Consider the following 12,750-nt stretch of genomic DNA (forward strand, 5'->3'; position numbering starts at 1 on the left):
GTTTCTATTTACTTACATCCCTACGAGGGCAAAGTTAGACAAACTGTTTTTAATGTGGGAGAAACCCCCAGCTTTCTAAAAAGGGACACTCTAGATTAGAACAAGAATAAAAATCGCGGGAGTCTAGGATTTCTCCTTCATTGACCGAGCATAGAATAGACTATGCGTTGCATCAGAACAGATACTACACTTTTTCTTAATTGTGTGTTGTTCATGTAATAGGATTCTAAACTTGTTGTTTTTGGTTGTTACTGAGCACCATTTATTTATTTCAAATAAATTAAATGATTATTGTTGACATTCGTTTCCCTGACATCTTTCTAGTTAGTCAATGTCTTTCTGGAAAGAATTTTATTCATGGGAGGGACCATGTGTAGGTAAGCAACATCCCTCACTAAAACCAAGTAAAACCACTAAATTTGCAACACTGTTAATAAACTCTTTATATCTCTGCCAGATCAGGCTGGTTGAAAACATTGCCATTCTGACCTAAAATGCACCAAACATTGATATTATTATTTTTTCCTTACCCTTTATAAAACTCAATCATGTCCTACAAAGTCAAAAACAAAACAACCAAACCAAATATTATGAATAAATATTCGAAGATTGTAGACAATGTGGGACTAGGCAGACGTCCGTCATGGCATCAGATGCAGAAATGGCACCGTTTGTGATAGAACCAAATGTGAGGATCGTACTCATGGCATAAAAGACAATGAATTTCTGAGTGTGAGGAGTCTTCTCTGACTGCACTAACATGCAGAAATTTAAATGTAATGTGAACAGATATTTCACTGCTCAACTATCTACTTAGAAACCATGCTTACAAGAGCAGTCTAATTTGCAGTAGTCCCATACATCTTGACGATGTGTTTCAGTTGAGGGTAAATAATTAATCCGATTGCAGACTGTGATTGGCTTATTCACTATCAGATCGCATTGTCATTAATGTCGTTTGTAAAGCGTATGAACCCCACGATCCAGTTGGTATTAGAAAAAGTAGTGATTTCTGTACAACTCATTGGATACAATATATTGCTCCAGCACTCAATAATTTAAAAATGGTTGATACATCTTAAAACAGGCAGAAGCACATAGGTTCACAATCAAACTATGCCATCCACACATAGATACACAAGTCCTGGATATGACCTTAAACTATATCCGATGGTGAGGCCCCGCTTGCGTGCTTTGGGGAGTGTGGGGTCATCCTTTAATTGCCATTGCTCCTAGGTCCAGTCTGACCTGGAGTGGTAGTACCTGTTAGGTTCCAAACTATGGGTTAAATATAAACCGACTTGAAAAAAAATATATATATATATTCTATTAAAAAACTTTTCTTCAAAATCACTGGATTCGACATTAAATAACCTGAAAAGGGTTGATATGTCGTAAAACAAAAACAACCAACCAACACACACACACACCTACACTCAGACATAATCAAAAACCCGATCATACACACACAATAAGAAATCCAATCACAGATTCAGACACAATAACAAAATCAATCACACATGCAACTACATACAATATAAGCATTTCATGATCGATTTGTTTTAGTTCGTTTTTTATGGTCTTTTTTATGTTTTTTACTTTTTTTGAGGGGGGAATCCTCAAATAGCAAAAGATAAATGAACTGTCAGGAATTTTTCCAAGGCTTTTATTACAACCGGAATAGAATGGAACCCTTAAAGAGTAGAAGTAACAAATTAGATAGCAAAAAAAAAAAAAAAAAAAAAAAAAAAAGACTGAATGAAATTCTATCAACCAGATGCAAATACATTATATTCAAGTAATACAAAAACTTTTCAATGTTACCAAGTTCATTTAAAACTAGTGTAGGGGAAGCGCCCGGCTTTACCCGGTCATGAAATACGTTTAAATATATTTTAATTAATGCAGATTTCGTATTTATTATTACAGAGCTAATTCTCTAATCTAATATATAGTACTGATTTCAAAAGATGAAAAAAATGACTTTGGTGCTACCAGTTAGAATCGAAACTAAAACATTAGCCTTCTAGTCGCGTTATCTACCATTTGAGCTATCAACAGATTGATAAGAAATACGTTGAATTAAACCATTTCAAGCTATGAATGAATTTGCACATGCGCAAAAGTAATAGAAATATGTCGGTAAATTGAAATGAACATTTTGCATTTCAGCTTGCCAACATATTTCTGTACGCGTAATTTATCCATCTAAACAATCAGTTTACTTGTTATTAATCATCTTTGGTGTATGATTGCTATTTTCATGCTAATTGCGGTGTTATGTGATCAGTAGTTTAAGAGTTTATCAGTTAAATATTTTCACACATACATACATGCATCTACTGTTTTATTTATATAGAAAAAGAAGTTATTATTGATACAAACTTACAAGTCGTACTGGACATATACTTTAAAGTTTAATCCTACAAATGGCTACTTGAGCTTTCAGCACAAATACCACTGCATATCAAGAGCAGAGTCTATCAGGCATGCGCATGCAACATGATGTATTAGGGTAAAAGCTGATCAGTGAAGTTTGATAACTTGATACGCAGAGAGATACGAAGAGAATGATACAATGGATGTGTGATACGAGTTTTAAAATAAAATTTAGATATGCACTCATTCTTTTGCGACTGTTATCCTCATCTTCATACTTGTTGTTGTTGTTGTTTCATCGCGTTTTGGCCAGCTCATCCTCTGGCCTTCCTCAGGTGATTAACTGCGACAGGATAGGAATGCTCGGTCTTGTAGCTGTATCCTTAGTAAAACGTGATGAAACAACGACAACTATAGAGATGAAGATAACAGTCCACAAAAAAATGAATAAACAAATCATGAAGCCTCATCTCAAAGAACAAAAAAAATAGTAATAAAAAATAAAATACGTACATAAGCTTAGATATGATGACCTCAAAGGAAGATTAAATCTAATCAATATAGGGATTTATTTTATTACAAGAGAGTTAATACTTATCAAGGCCTGAAATCCACTCGAGAATAACCCCTGACGAGTGTACGATGGTCACTAGAACAGCAGCATAGTAATCTTTAGTTGGGTATTGGTAATTGGGCATAATTTGTTCTGCAGATTTGTTGTTTGGTTGTTTTTGTTTTACGGCATATCAACCCTTTTCAGGTTATTCAATGCCGAATCCAGTGATTTTGAAGAAAAAAATTTTTATAGAATATATTTTTTTTTTCTCAAGTAATTTTCTATTTAATCCATAGTTGGGACCCTAACAGGTACTACCACTCCAGGTCAGAGTGGACCTGGGAGCAATGGCAATTAAAGGGTGGCTCCACACTCCCCAAAGTCCAAAAGCTTGGGTCTCATCATCGGATATAGTTTAAGGTCATATCCAGGACCTTGTCCTGCAGAACAGGGGACTTCATGAGTAAAATAACGTAGAGAGAATGGATGATAATTTTTTGGCTCAGTAAACATTGAACGGTTTAGTTAACAGACTCAGATGGTAGGAAGTGGAACCAATGAAAACATGAATTGATAAAGAAAGACTTTAGAGAAAGAGGGATAAATAAAAAGCCTGGTCCGAGATGGGTTAGTTTGAATGTTAATTTCTAAAATCCGTCCAACACATTGCCTGTTAGTCCCACCCCCTATATTACAGACAGTAGATATTCAACACGGCTGCCACAAGGTTGGGTGGTGGGAGAAAATTCAGGATAGACCAGTTGTGATCAGAAAGAAGCAACTAAATAACTCGAAGGTTTATATGTTGTGAAAATAAACCATAAAAACAAATCTTTATCTCTGCTTTCCTTGAAACTAAATTAGAGAAAATAGATGGAAGCCTTCTTTCTGTGTAATAAAGAAGTCACTCACACATGATTGATTTGTTTTCCTTTTATCAGCTCTGTTATTTATTTATTATTTTTATTTATTATTTTTATTTATTTATTATGTTTATTTATTGTGGCCTGCTTTTTATGTTTTATTTCCCTTAAATAGGCAAAAGATAAATTAACTGTCGAGGGAGGGGGGATCTTTAGTAGCTTTTCTTACAATACGCAAAGGTCTGTTACTCTTATCATTTATCTGTTTTATTCACGTTTGGACAAAATACAAGATGGCTCCATACAATATATACACACTTTAACAATTGATAACTCGTTTATTTTCAGACTTAAATGATTTGAAATAGATTTGACTTTTAACAAAGGTAAAATGCTTCTCAGCACGAACTGACGACTCAGCATGCCAGGTTCGAATGCTGTTGCAGATCTGAAATCAAATTGATACTCATGAGCATAAAGGTATCTAGTAGTTAATAGAAACATTTTTGAAATTCACCTTTTTCTCGAGAACTACTGGACCGATCTGACTGAAGTGTTGTATGGACATTTGTTATAACATGCAGCAATAGGTATTATGGTATCCGTTCGATGCATGGTTAGGGGTTTATACGAATTAGTATTCAATGCAAAAATATGCATGAATTTAATCATATTAAACTATCAGTTCGGCATAAAGCACTTACTCTAAGTAAACAGGCTACGGCTTTTGTCCGGACTAAAAAAGTGTATTATATTTGAATGCTTATTTGAAAGAATTTCAATTTCTATTGGAAAGAACTTAAATACCTACTAAACACTATCCTCGAGTATTTAAGGCCTCTCTGTACACGGGTTTGTCAGGAAAATCTGACACAAGGATACATTTTTCTACAACCCTGATTAAATATTCGAAATCACATAGTATTCACGGCCCAAATAACATATCCTCGGTATGACTATCCGATACAAGTTTTTTTTTATTATTATTATTTTTTATGAGGAATGGTGCACCTTCTCCAAGTGACCTCAAGTAAGCACAAAGCTTGATACTCCACCAGACAAAGGGAATTCTTGTCTTGGAATCCAGTAAGACCACAAGAAAAGTATATTGTAACTTATTTAAATGGTCAATTAAGGAGAGGAAAATTATTATGCCAACTCAGTGTTTGAGAGGTTAACGAAAACTTTTGTGATTTTTCGAATATTTATGGATCTCAAATACAGATCAACTGTTAGGAAGGGGTCCCTTGATTTCTGAGAACTTCAATTGAAGTAAAACGAAACGCGTAAATCGTCGATTAAAACTAACGGAAAATTTATTCTTTTATCAGTACTAATCCTCATGTAAATTCGTAGAATCACGACAACAATTTAATTTTTCATGTAAAAATTATGATTTTTAATGACCTAAAGAAAAATGAGCAAATATTCATTTCATGCGGTTGGATTATCTTATCCTTTGCTTACTTGCTTGCTTTCGACATTTGAAATGATTCCGTCCTCAGACTAAAAAGTTGTTTTTTTTTTACTCACTAACTTTCGTGTGATGGGACATATATATATTATATGTATTTATTGATATGTATGTTGTTTTTAGAGACGGCGCACTTTAAATTAAAATAAATCACAGAAAAATCGTTTTATTATACAAATGTGATATATTCCAAAAATCAGTTTGGGGGCATTTATAATTAAAATACAGGTATATTTTACCAGTTCCCACATATCCGGCGTAATCTAGACGTCCAATTTTCACAACTCTATTAAATTAGGCTGTATTACGGGAATAACGCATCAAATTTTGTCTTCCATGTGGTCTACTACGTCTATTTTATCAGTGTATGCACGGGACTTTACATAACTCTAAAGAAGATAATCTAATGAGGTTAAATCGCCAAATAAATTGAAATAAATGTGCGCAATTTGCAAATGCTGCTCAAGTGTCAGTCTCCTCATAATGAATTGCCAAACCAAGCTGAACTCAAAATAACCGATAGTTTTCAAATCTGCCATTGAAGAAAATAGTTGTCACTTTAAATTTCAAGCCCCCAAATTAATCACACTATTTATGCTTATTTATGAATAAATAAATACACATTGCTATTTATTATAGACTAACCTGGGTGTTCAGAGGTGTGTGTTGAGCAAAAATAAAAAAGTGGTAGCAGGCAGGCAGGCAGGCTCGAACCCGTACCGCAAACGAGGAAAAGAACGTGAAAAAAAACGTGACGTCTTTACCGTTGCGTCCATTGCCAAACCGGAAGTGGCAAAGGTTTAAATTAAGGCTAGTCAATCGAAAAGAGGGGATGACTTTCGAAAATATCGGCGAAAAAAGCGACCTCTCTCTGTAGAAAGTACCCAGTTGATACCGATTTTGTGAAAATCCGTCGCCTTTGTCGAAAGTTTTAGGTATACATACATACATACATACATTTAAACGGACAGGTGAGATTTATATTATAGATAAGATGATATATAATGTATGTTTGTATGTCCATGTGTATTTAAGACATATTATATTTTATATAATATGTATTTTCATTTAGCATATACAATCCGTATATTCTAAACTATGGACTGATGTATTATTTTGATTACTGTTCTAATCTTGAATGTTATTCTCACAACGTTTCGACCGATGTAACTTTCGACCTTCAAGTGCGTCTTCTTGAACTCTGGTATCCTTATGTTTAACTTTGGAATCCGTTCGGAATTTGAACGGAACTCTTTATTTAAACCACTGCGAGTAACATGCTCTCGTCCCGTCGGTAATGATTTTAAGTAATTCGTAATTGTATACTTGGTTCAATCCTCAGTATGGATCATATTTCCGGAGGGCTGATTATCACCTAGCATGTTTATCTATTCTACCACGAGTCCTTGCACGAAGAACTTGGTCCAAAGTTTGCACAGATTCCCAAATTTGATAGGAGTTTCAATGTTGTAAAAGTAACTTCTAAGATGAGAACAGCAGTCTGAATAAAATACAATCATCAATCCTTAATCGAAATATTCTGAAATATAGTTTTATATTTCATAAATCCTTTTTTGTTTATTAATTTCAGTTTAATCGAATTTTCATTGTGACAATATTTTTTCATAATTGTGTTTTAATTTTTTTTTCTAGAAACTTCTCAGTTGATTTTTGGATTTTACTAAAACTGTAAATATGTGGTGAGTAATATTTATATTTTCTATTTTCTTTTGAAAGGAAATTTCCAACACAATTATTACTTTTAAAACGATTTACAAACGATTGTTACTTTTAAAATTATTTACAAACAATTATTAGTTTTGAAATGATTTACAATTATGTTTTAAAGAATTTACAAACAATTATTTTTTAAAAATGATTTACAAACAATTATATTTCAAAATGATTTACAAACAATTATATTTAAAAATGATTTACAACAATTATTTTTTTAAATGATTCACTACAATTATTTTTTTAAAATGATTTACAACAATTATTTTTAAATGATTTATCACAATTGTTTTTTTAAAAAATGATTTACCACGATTGTTTTTTTAAAAACGATTTACAGCAATTATTTTTAAAAAAATGATTTACAACAATTATTTTTAAAAAATGATTTACAACAATTATTTAAAAAAATGATTTACAACAATTATTTTTTAAAAATGATTTACAACAATTATTTAAAAAAAAATGATTTACAACAATTATTTTAAAAAAAATGATTTACAACAATTATTTTTTAAAAATGATTTACAACAATTATTTAAAAAAAATGATTTACAACAATTATTTAAAAAAAAATGATTTACAACAATTATTTAAAAAAAATGATTTACAACAATTATTTTTTTAAAAATGATTTACAACAATTATTTAAAAAAAATGATTTACAACAATTATTTTAAAAAATGATTTACAACAATTATTTTAAAAAATGATTTACAACAATTATTTTTTTAATGATTCGCATAAGGATTTCCACTCGATCTACTTCCTAAAAATTTTTTAGTTTTTTGGTCACGTTTTTGTGACATCTATCTTTGAGAAAATCTGCATTTCTGGCATTCTTTGAAAAAAAAATTTCATAAAATAAACATTAAGTAAATTGTGTGATGCCCAACTTAACATTTTTAAACACATTGAAAATGGATGTATTATCAGTCGAGTATTTTCCCAAGCGCTGTTTACTTTGCAGGACTGCACGCATTGCGACATTAGTTCCATAACGTATTTATTACGACTCTGTTTTTATTTTTGCTTGTTTATGATTTTGTTTAGTATTTTTACATATATTTTTGTGATTACTTTTGAATACATGAGTGAGTGTTGGAAGTCTGTCAACTTTTAAAAATATATAAAAAGAAAAATTAAGTCCTTCGTTGGGAAATTATTTGGTGCTTATTTAGAGTTGCATTATTTAGGAAAACAAAAATAAAGAAAAACCTTTATAGTGTACCCGCTTGTCATGCCATGAAGATCTTATATTATAAAAAAGTCACGAAAATTCATTGAGTATGTTGGTTTTTTTTTTTTTTTTTTTTTTAGATAATAAAACTTTACAGTTTTTACCGATTAAGTATTTTTAGCAGCCATTGATAAGTCTTTGCTTCTAGAGAGGCTAAGGAATGGAGGGGGTAACCAGTGATGAATTTTTAATCCTATCAAATATAACTGGTTTTTCTTGCATCGAGCACGTCATATTTTTTTTTTAATAAAAATATACTTGATCAAATAACGTGATTGTTGGGATATGCTATGTTCATTCTGTGACGGTTATTACTAGGGCTATAAAACAGAATATTCTTGCTTTTGTTTTGACACTCAGGTATATATCCGACATAGTTAATAAACCGAGAACTCCATCACTATATAATAATGTTGCCACATCTAGACAGGAGCTGTTAGAAAGGACTTGTCCTGCCTTGATAGAGTTCAAAATAGACTTCGTAACCTCGTAGGAGTAGTCCTTTTCTCTTCCCTGCAACCTCTATCTCACAGAAGAGATGTTGCGAGTTTGTCTCTGATGTATTGTTATTTTCATGGAAAGTGTTCAACTGAGCTTCAGTCTATGGTCCCCCCTCGCCAAATCTTCACAAGAAACACTCGTCTAGCTGAAAACACTATCAATAATTCCCCCACTCTTTATCTGTGCCTAAACCTAAACGTAAATTCCATGAACAAAGCTTCTCTCTTAGAACTGCACGCCTGTGGAATTGTCTTCCGTTTTCCTGCTTTCCGGCTGACTACAATATGGTTGTCTTCAAGTCTAACGTAAACAAGTTCTTGATGAGCCGTTCCATATAAGTTAACAAATTTACCGAATTGATTACCTTATTGTTCAATTTCTACTGTACACTCTTTAACCCTTATCCTCGAGTGGCCTCTTGGCCTTGATAATGTGGTGATGCATGTGTAAAAAAAAGCATATAAGATATCAATGGATACACACTCGAGAGTCAAAACAATAAAAAGAATATTCTGTTACCCTAGCTATTACGTCATAAAAACTTCTCTGCATTTTCTTTACTTAAAATTTTCATTATAAGCTCAAGTCTAAAAAATCTTATATATAAACTTTAAACAAGTATAAGAATCAATTATTTTGCTGGTAAGTAATCTCTTGCAATCAATTTATTGGTTTGCTTTCAAGAATCAAAACTGGTCCTAAATAGTGTTTCATTTACCATGAAACAGTGTTTCGGGGACTTAAAATCAATTATATAAAAACAACTATAACGTTTAAAATCGGCCTTATCATCATGAGTCGCATCTTCTGCTTAGTGGTGCGGATTGTGAACCCACGTGACTTATTTTTCTTCATTACTTCCGATCCAGGGCAAGTTAGTTAATAGACGCCCAACTGTCGAGAGATGTCCAATCAAAAACATTTCCTCTTCACCTTCTCCTTGGCTTTCCTCTGCCTCTTTCGCCAACTAAGGTACTCTCAACGCATAACTTTGATAGGCCAGTGGTTTATCGTTTGACATGGCCAAAATGTTTAAAGGTTTTAAAGCTTTTGATTTTATCAAATAAGAGGGAGTATGGAAGTAGTTTGACGGTCTACACAAATGTAATTATGCTTCCGCACGCTTGCGTTTAGTTAGTACAGGAAGATGATGGGGACACAAAAACGTAATAGCTACTGCGCAGGCTAGTTTGAAATGTTTATATAATAAATATGATCAAGCTCTACCTAGCACTGAGCTGTTTTGAAAAAAAAAATTAGATAAGGCTTTAAGTACATTTCATCAATGTATTTGAACTTGTTTAATTATGTATATAAGACCCGTTTAAGAAAAACGTTGAGCCTTCTTTAGGGGATAAGCGGTATTTAAACATCAGTCGTTGAATACTATCTGACTGTTTACTGCTTATACTCACTTAATCAGTATCAATAGAACTTAATTTCCTTTACTCTTTGTGCTGATTCCTGGTAGCTTGTAGATGGAATACCAACTTACGGAGTAGAGGATGACTTTTTGGCTGAGTTTGCCAGTAATTATCCTCTCCAACACTGATGAGAACGGCCATTCGAAACACATGTGCTAATAATTGTAAAATAATTACTAATATTTATTTTTAATATTATCGTTGTATATATATATTTCCCCAAAACCTCTGGCATTGATGGAAGTGAGACTAAAACTTGTTGCTATGGTTTCAAATGATCTGAAATAGCAATAAGAGAAGACATGATTCCAAATATTCCTCATATGCTATATCTCCCCTCTTTTGGAAATAGGGTACGATTATGATTATTTCCAGTATCAAATACTCCTTATATATTGTGAAATTTACTTTATGTATGAAAACCAAAGACATATGAGAAATATTTGCAATCAAGTCTCCCCCTTGCTGTTATTTCAGATCATTTGAAACTATTGCAGCAAGTTTTAGTCTCTCCTCCATCAATATGAGGAAATATCAGATATTTTGTAATTCATATGCAAAACTAGGAAAAAGAATTACTATGATTGATTGAAACATTTTATGGCTGTAAAAGTACCAAAAATAGGGTCTGGATGATGGATGAACCCCTTTAATGTGCGACTTTAAGGGCAAATGTCACATAGCCCACTACAAAATTCAGACCATTACCTTTCCAATGAGCCTTCATTTGTTAACTTCTTATCAGTAGTCGCTGAGATTTGGAACTTACCATCTTTTGGGGCAATTATATATATATATATATATATATATATATATATATATATATATATATATATATATATACTTGTACTCGTAGCCATATTGAAATGTTCATATCTTCGGTTCTACTTGACGAGACTACATAAAAATTAGCAAGCGTTTTGAAGATTATAATATTATTCTATAGTTAAAATTTTGTGACAATTGGTATAAAAAGAACCTATATTTTCAAACCAATAGAATATGGCCAAATTTTTCTACATATATATAAATATAGTGTCCCAGCAGGCAGCTTCTGTTTTACTGCTTCGTTGTACTCTGTGGCGTTGCCAGGTCACTAATATAAGATCTATTTTTGATTGAATTTTTTTTTTTTATTAGCGATTCTGTAATATTTTAATTGTTAGGCTCCCTGGGCGTTTTGAAGAAGTTACCTGCCCTTTGTTTATATTGAAGTCGCCCTTATTTCGGACGTATTTTTTGTTGTTATCAATTTTTATGTATTAAACATTCGATGATATACCGTGGTCCGACATCAGGTATAACATCAGGCTACTTATCGAGCTGTTACGATGTTCAAACCTTATTAAAGTTTAGCCATGCTGAGGACGGGTGATACCCAGAAACATGCATGTCCATGGATAACTTTTATGCACGTAAAAACATTTAATAAATATTTGAATAAAATATTCAATTTTTAATAAATAAAAAAAATATAAGAATAATAAACCCCTGTAAATTAAGATTTACAAAAAAAAATATTTGACAAGGAAACGCAGTGAACATTTAGAATTTTTTTTTATCTCGCGGAGTTTCAAAAAAACTTTTACTCTTCAGAGGAAAGATATTAGCAAAATATTATTTATAGTCAAACTATGATTTTGTTGTTTAGTGCATAAATTGAAACTGCGACATATATATGAAGCAAATCGTACTTGCATTAAAGATAATGAAAAAGTTTCTGAGAATGTAAAAATGCAAAGGCGAAAGGATATTTAGATGGAATCCAAATAAATCCATCAATCATGATGGGGTAAGCAAGAATCCGTGAAAGTGTTAAATTAGGGTATGTGAAAAAAAATCAAATTATAAATCGTTGTGGTTGGAAAATAAAATCCAACCTGTAATATGGTTTTTCATTTGGTGATGGTGTTTTTTTTTTTTTATGGGAAAAGTTTTAGTCAAAAATTATACATGGCCAAATGCACGACAAAAAAAGCAGTATGCGGCTTAAAGCCAGAATAAAAATGAACGGAATTGCTAAAAGTAAGACCAGGCGCATTCAATTTGTTGTTTTAGATCAATGTTGAGAAACTAAATGTCAAGATGACAGACAGTTGTGATTAATAAGGAAAGGTTTATCTATGATAAAGATCCACACTGCGTGGGTGGAAAACTTATCAGGCGAAGTTAAAATATAAACTTATTTGAATGGCCTATTTCTCGAGACTGGTTCATTTATTCGGGATTGTAATTCAAGAATTGGAATATAAAATATTGATATTAAAATAAGTCAAAACCAAAGTTATCAATTATTAAAAAAAATTACTATCATTAAAAATTTATCCGAACGAAATTATATATATATATATATATATATATATGTATATATATAATTTCGTTCGGATAAATTTAATATATCTGTACTCCTATAAATTCGTTTTCCTTTTGGGTGTATTGATATTCATATCAAACCCCCTCTTTTCTACTTATTTGAAAAGAAAATACAATTTTCTTATATGGGTTGTACAATTGCATCCATCTGCAAAAGATCTGGCTAATTTGCATGTTCTTTTAAACATTCATTTTAATTAATTCCT

The 12,750-nt window shown here is 31.9% G+C and overlaps 1 protein-coding gene across 7 annotated transcripts in view; it reads left to right on the forward strand.

Annotated features, from left to right (window-relative positions):
• The window catches only part of LOC145279748 (heparan sulfate glucosamine 3-O-sulfotransferase 5-like), a 699,453-nt gene that overhangs the window by 565,645 nt on the left and 121,058 nt on the right, over positions 1–12,750 (forward strand). For all 7 annotated transcript variants that reach the window (XR_013868442.1, XM_080131049.1, XM_080131050.1 and 4 more), the window contains one exon: positions 6,926–6,972. The gene's annotated coding sequence lies outside the window, so the exon portion shown is untranslated. The remainder of the gene's footprint in view (positions 1–6,925; positions 6,973–12,750) is intronic.

Source organism: Euprymna scolopes, chromosome 7 (genome assembly GCF_053919585.1).
Source record: "Euprymna scolopes isolate OS-2025 chromosome 7, ASM5391958v1, whole genome shotgun sequence".
Lineage (NCBI taxonomy): Eukaryota > Metazoa > Mollusca > Cephalopoda > Sepiida > Sepiolidae > Euprymna > Euprymna scolopes.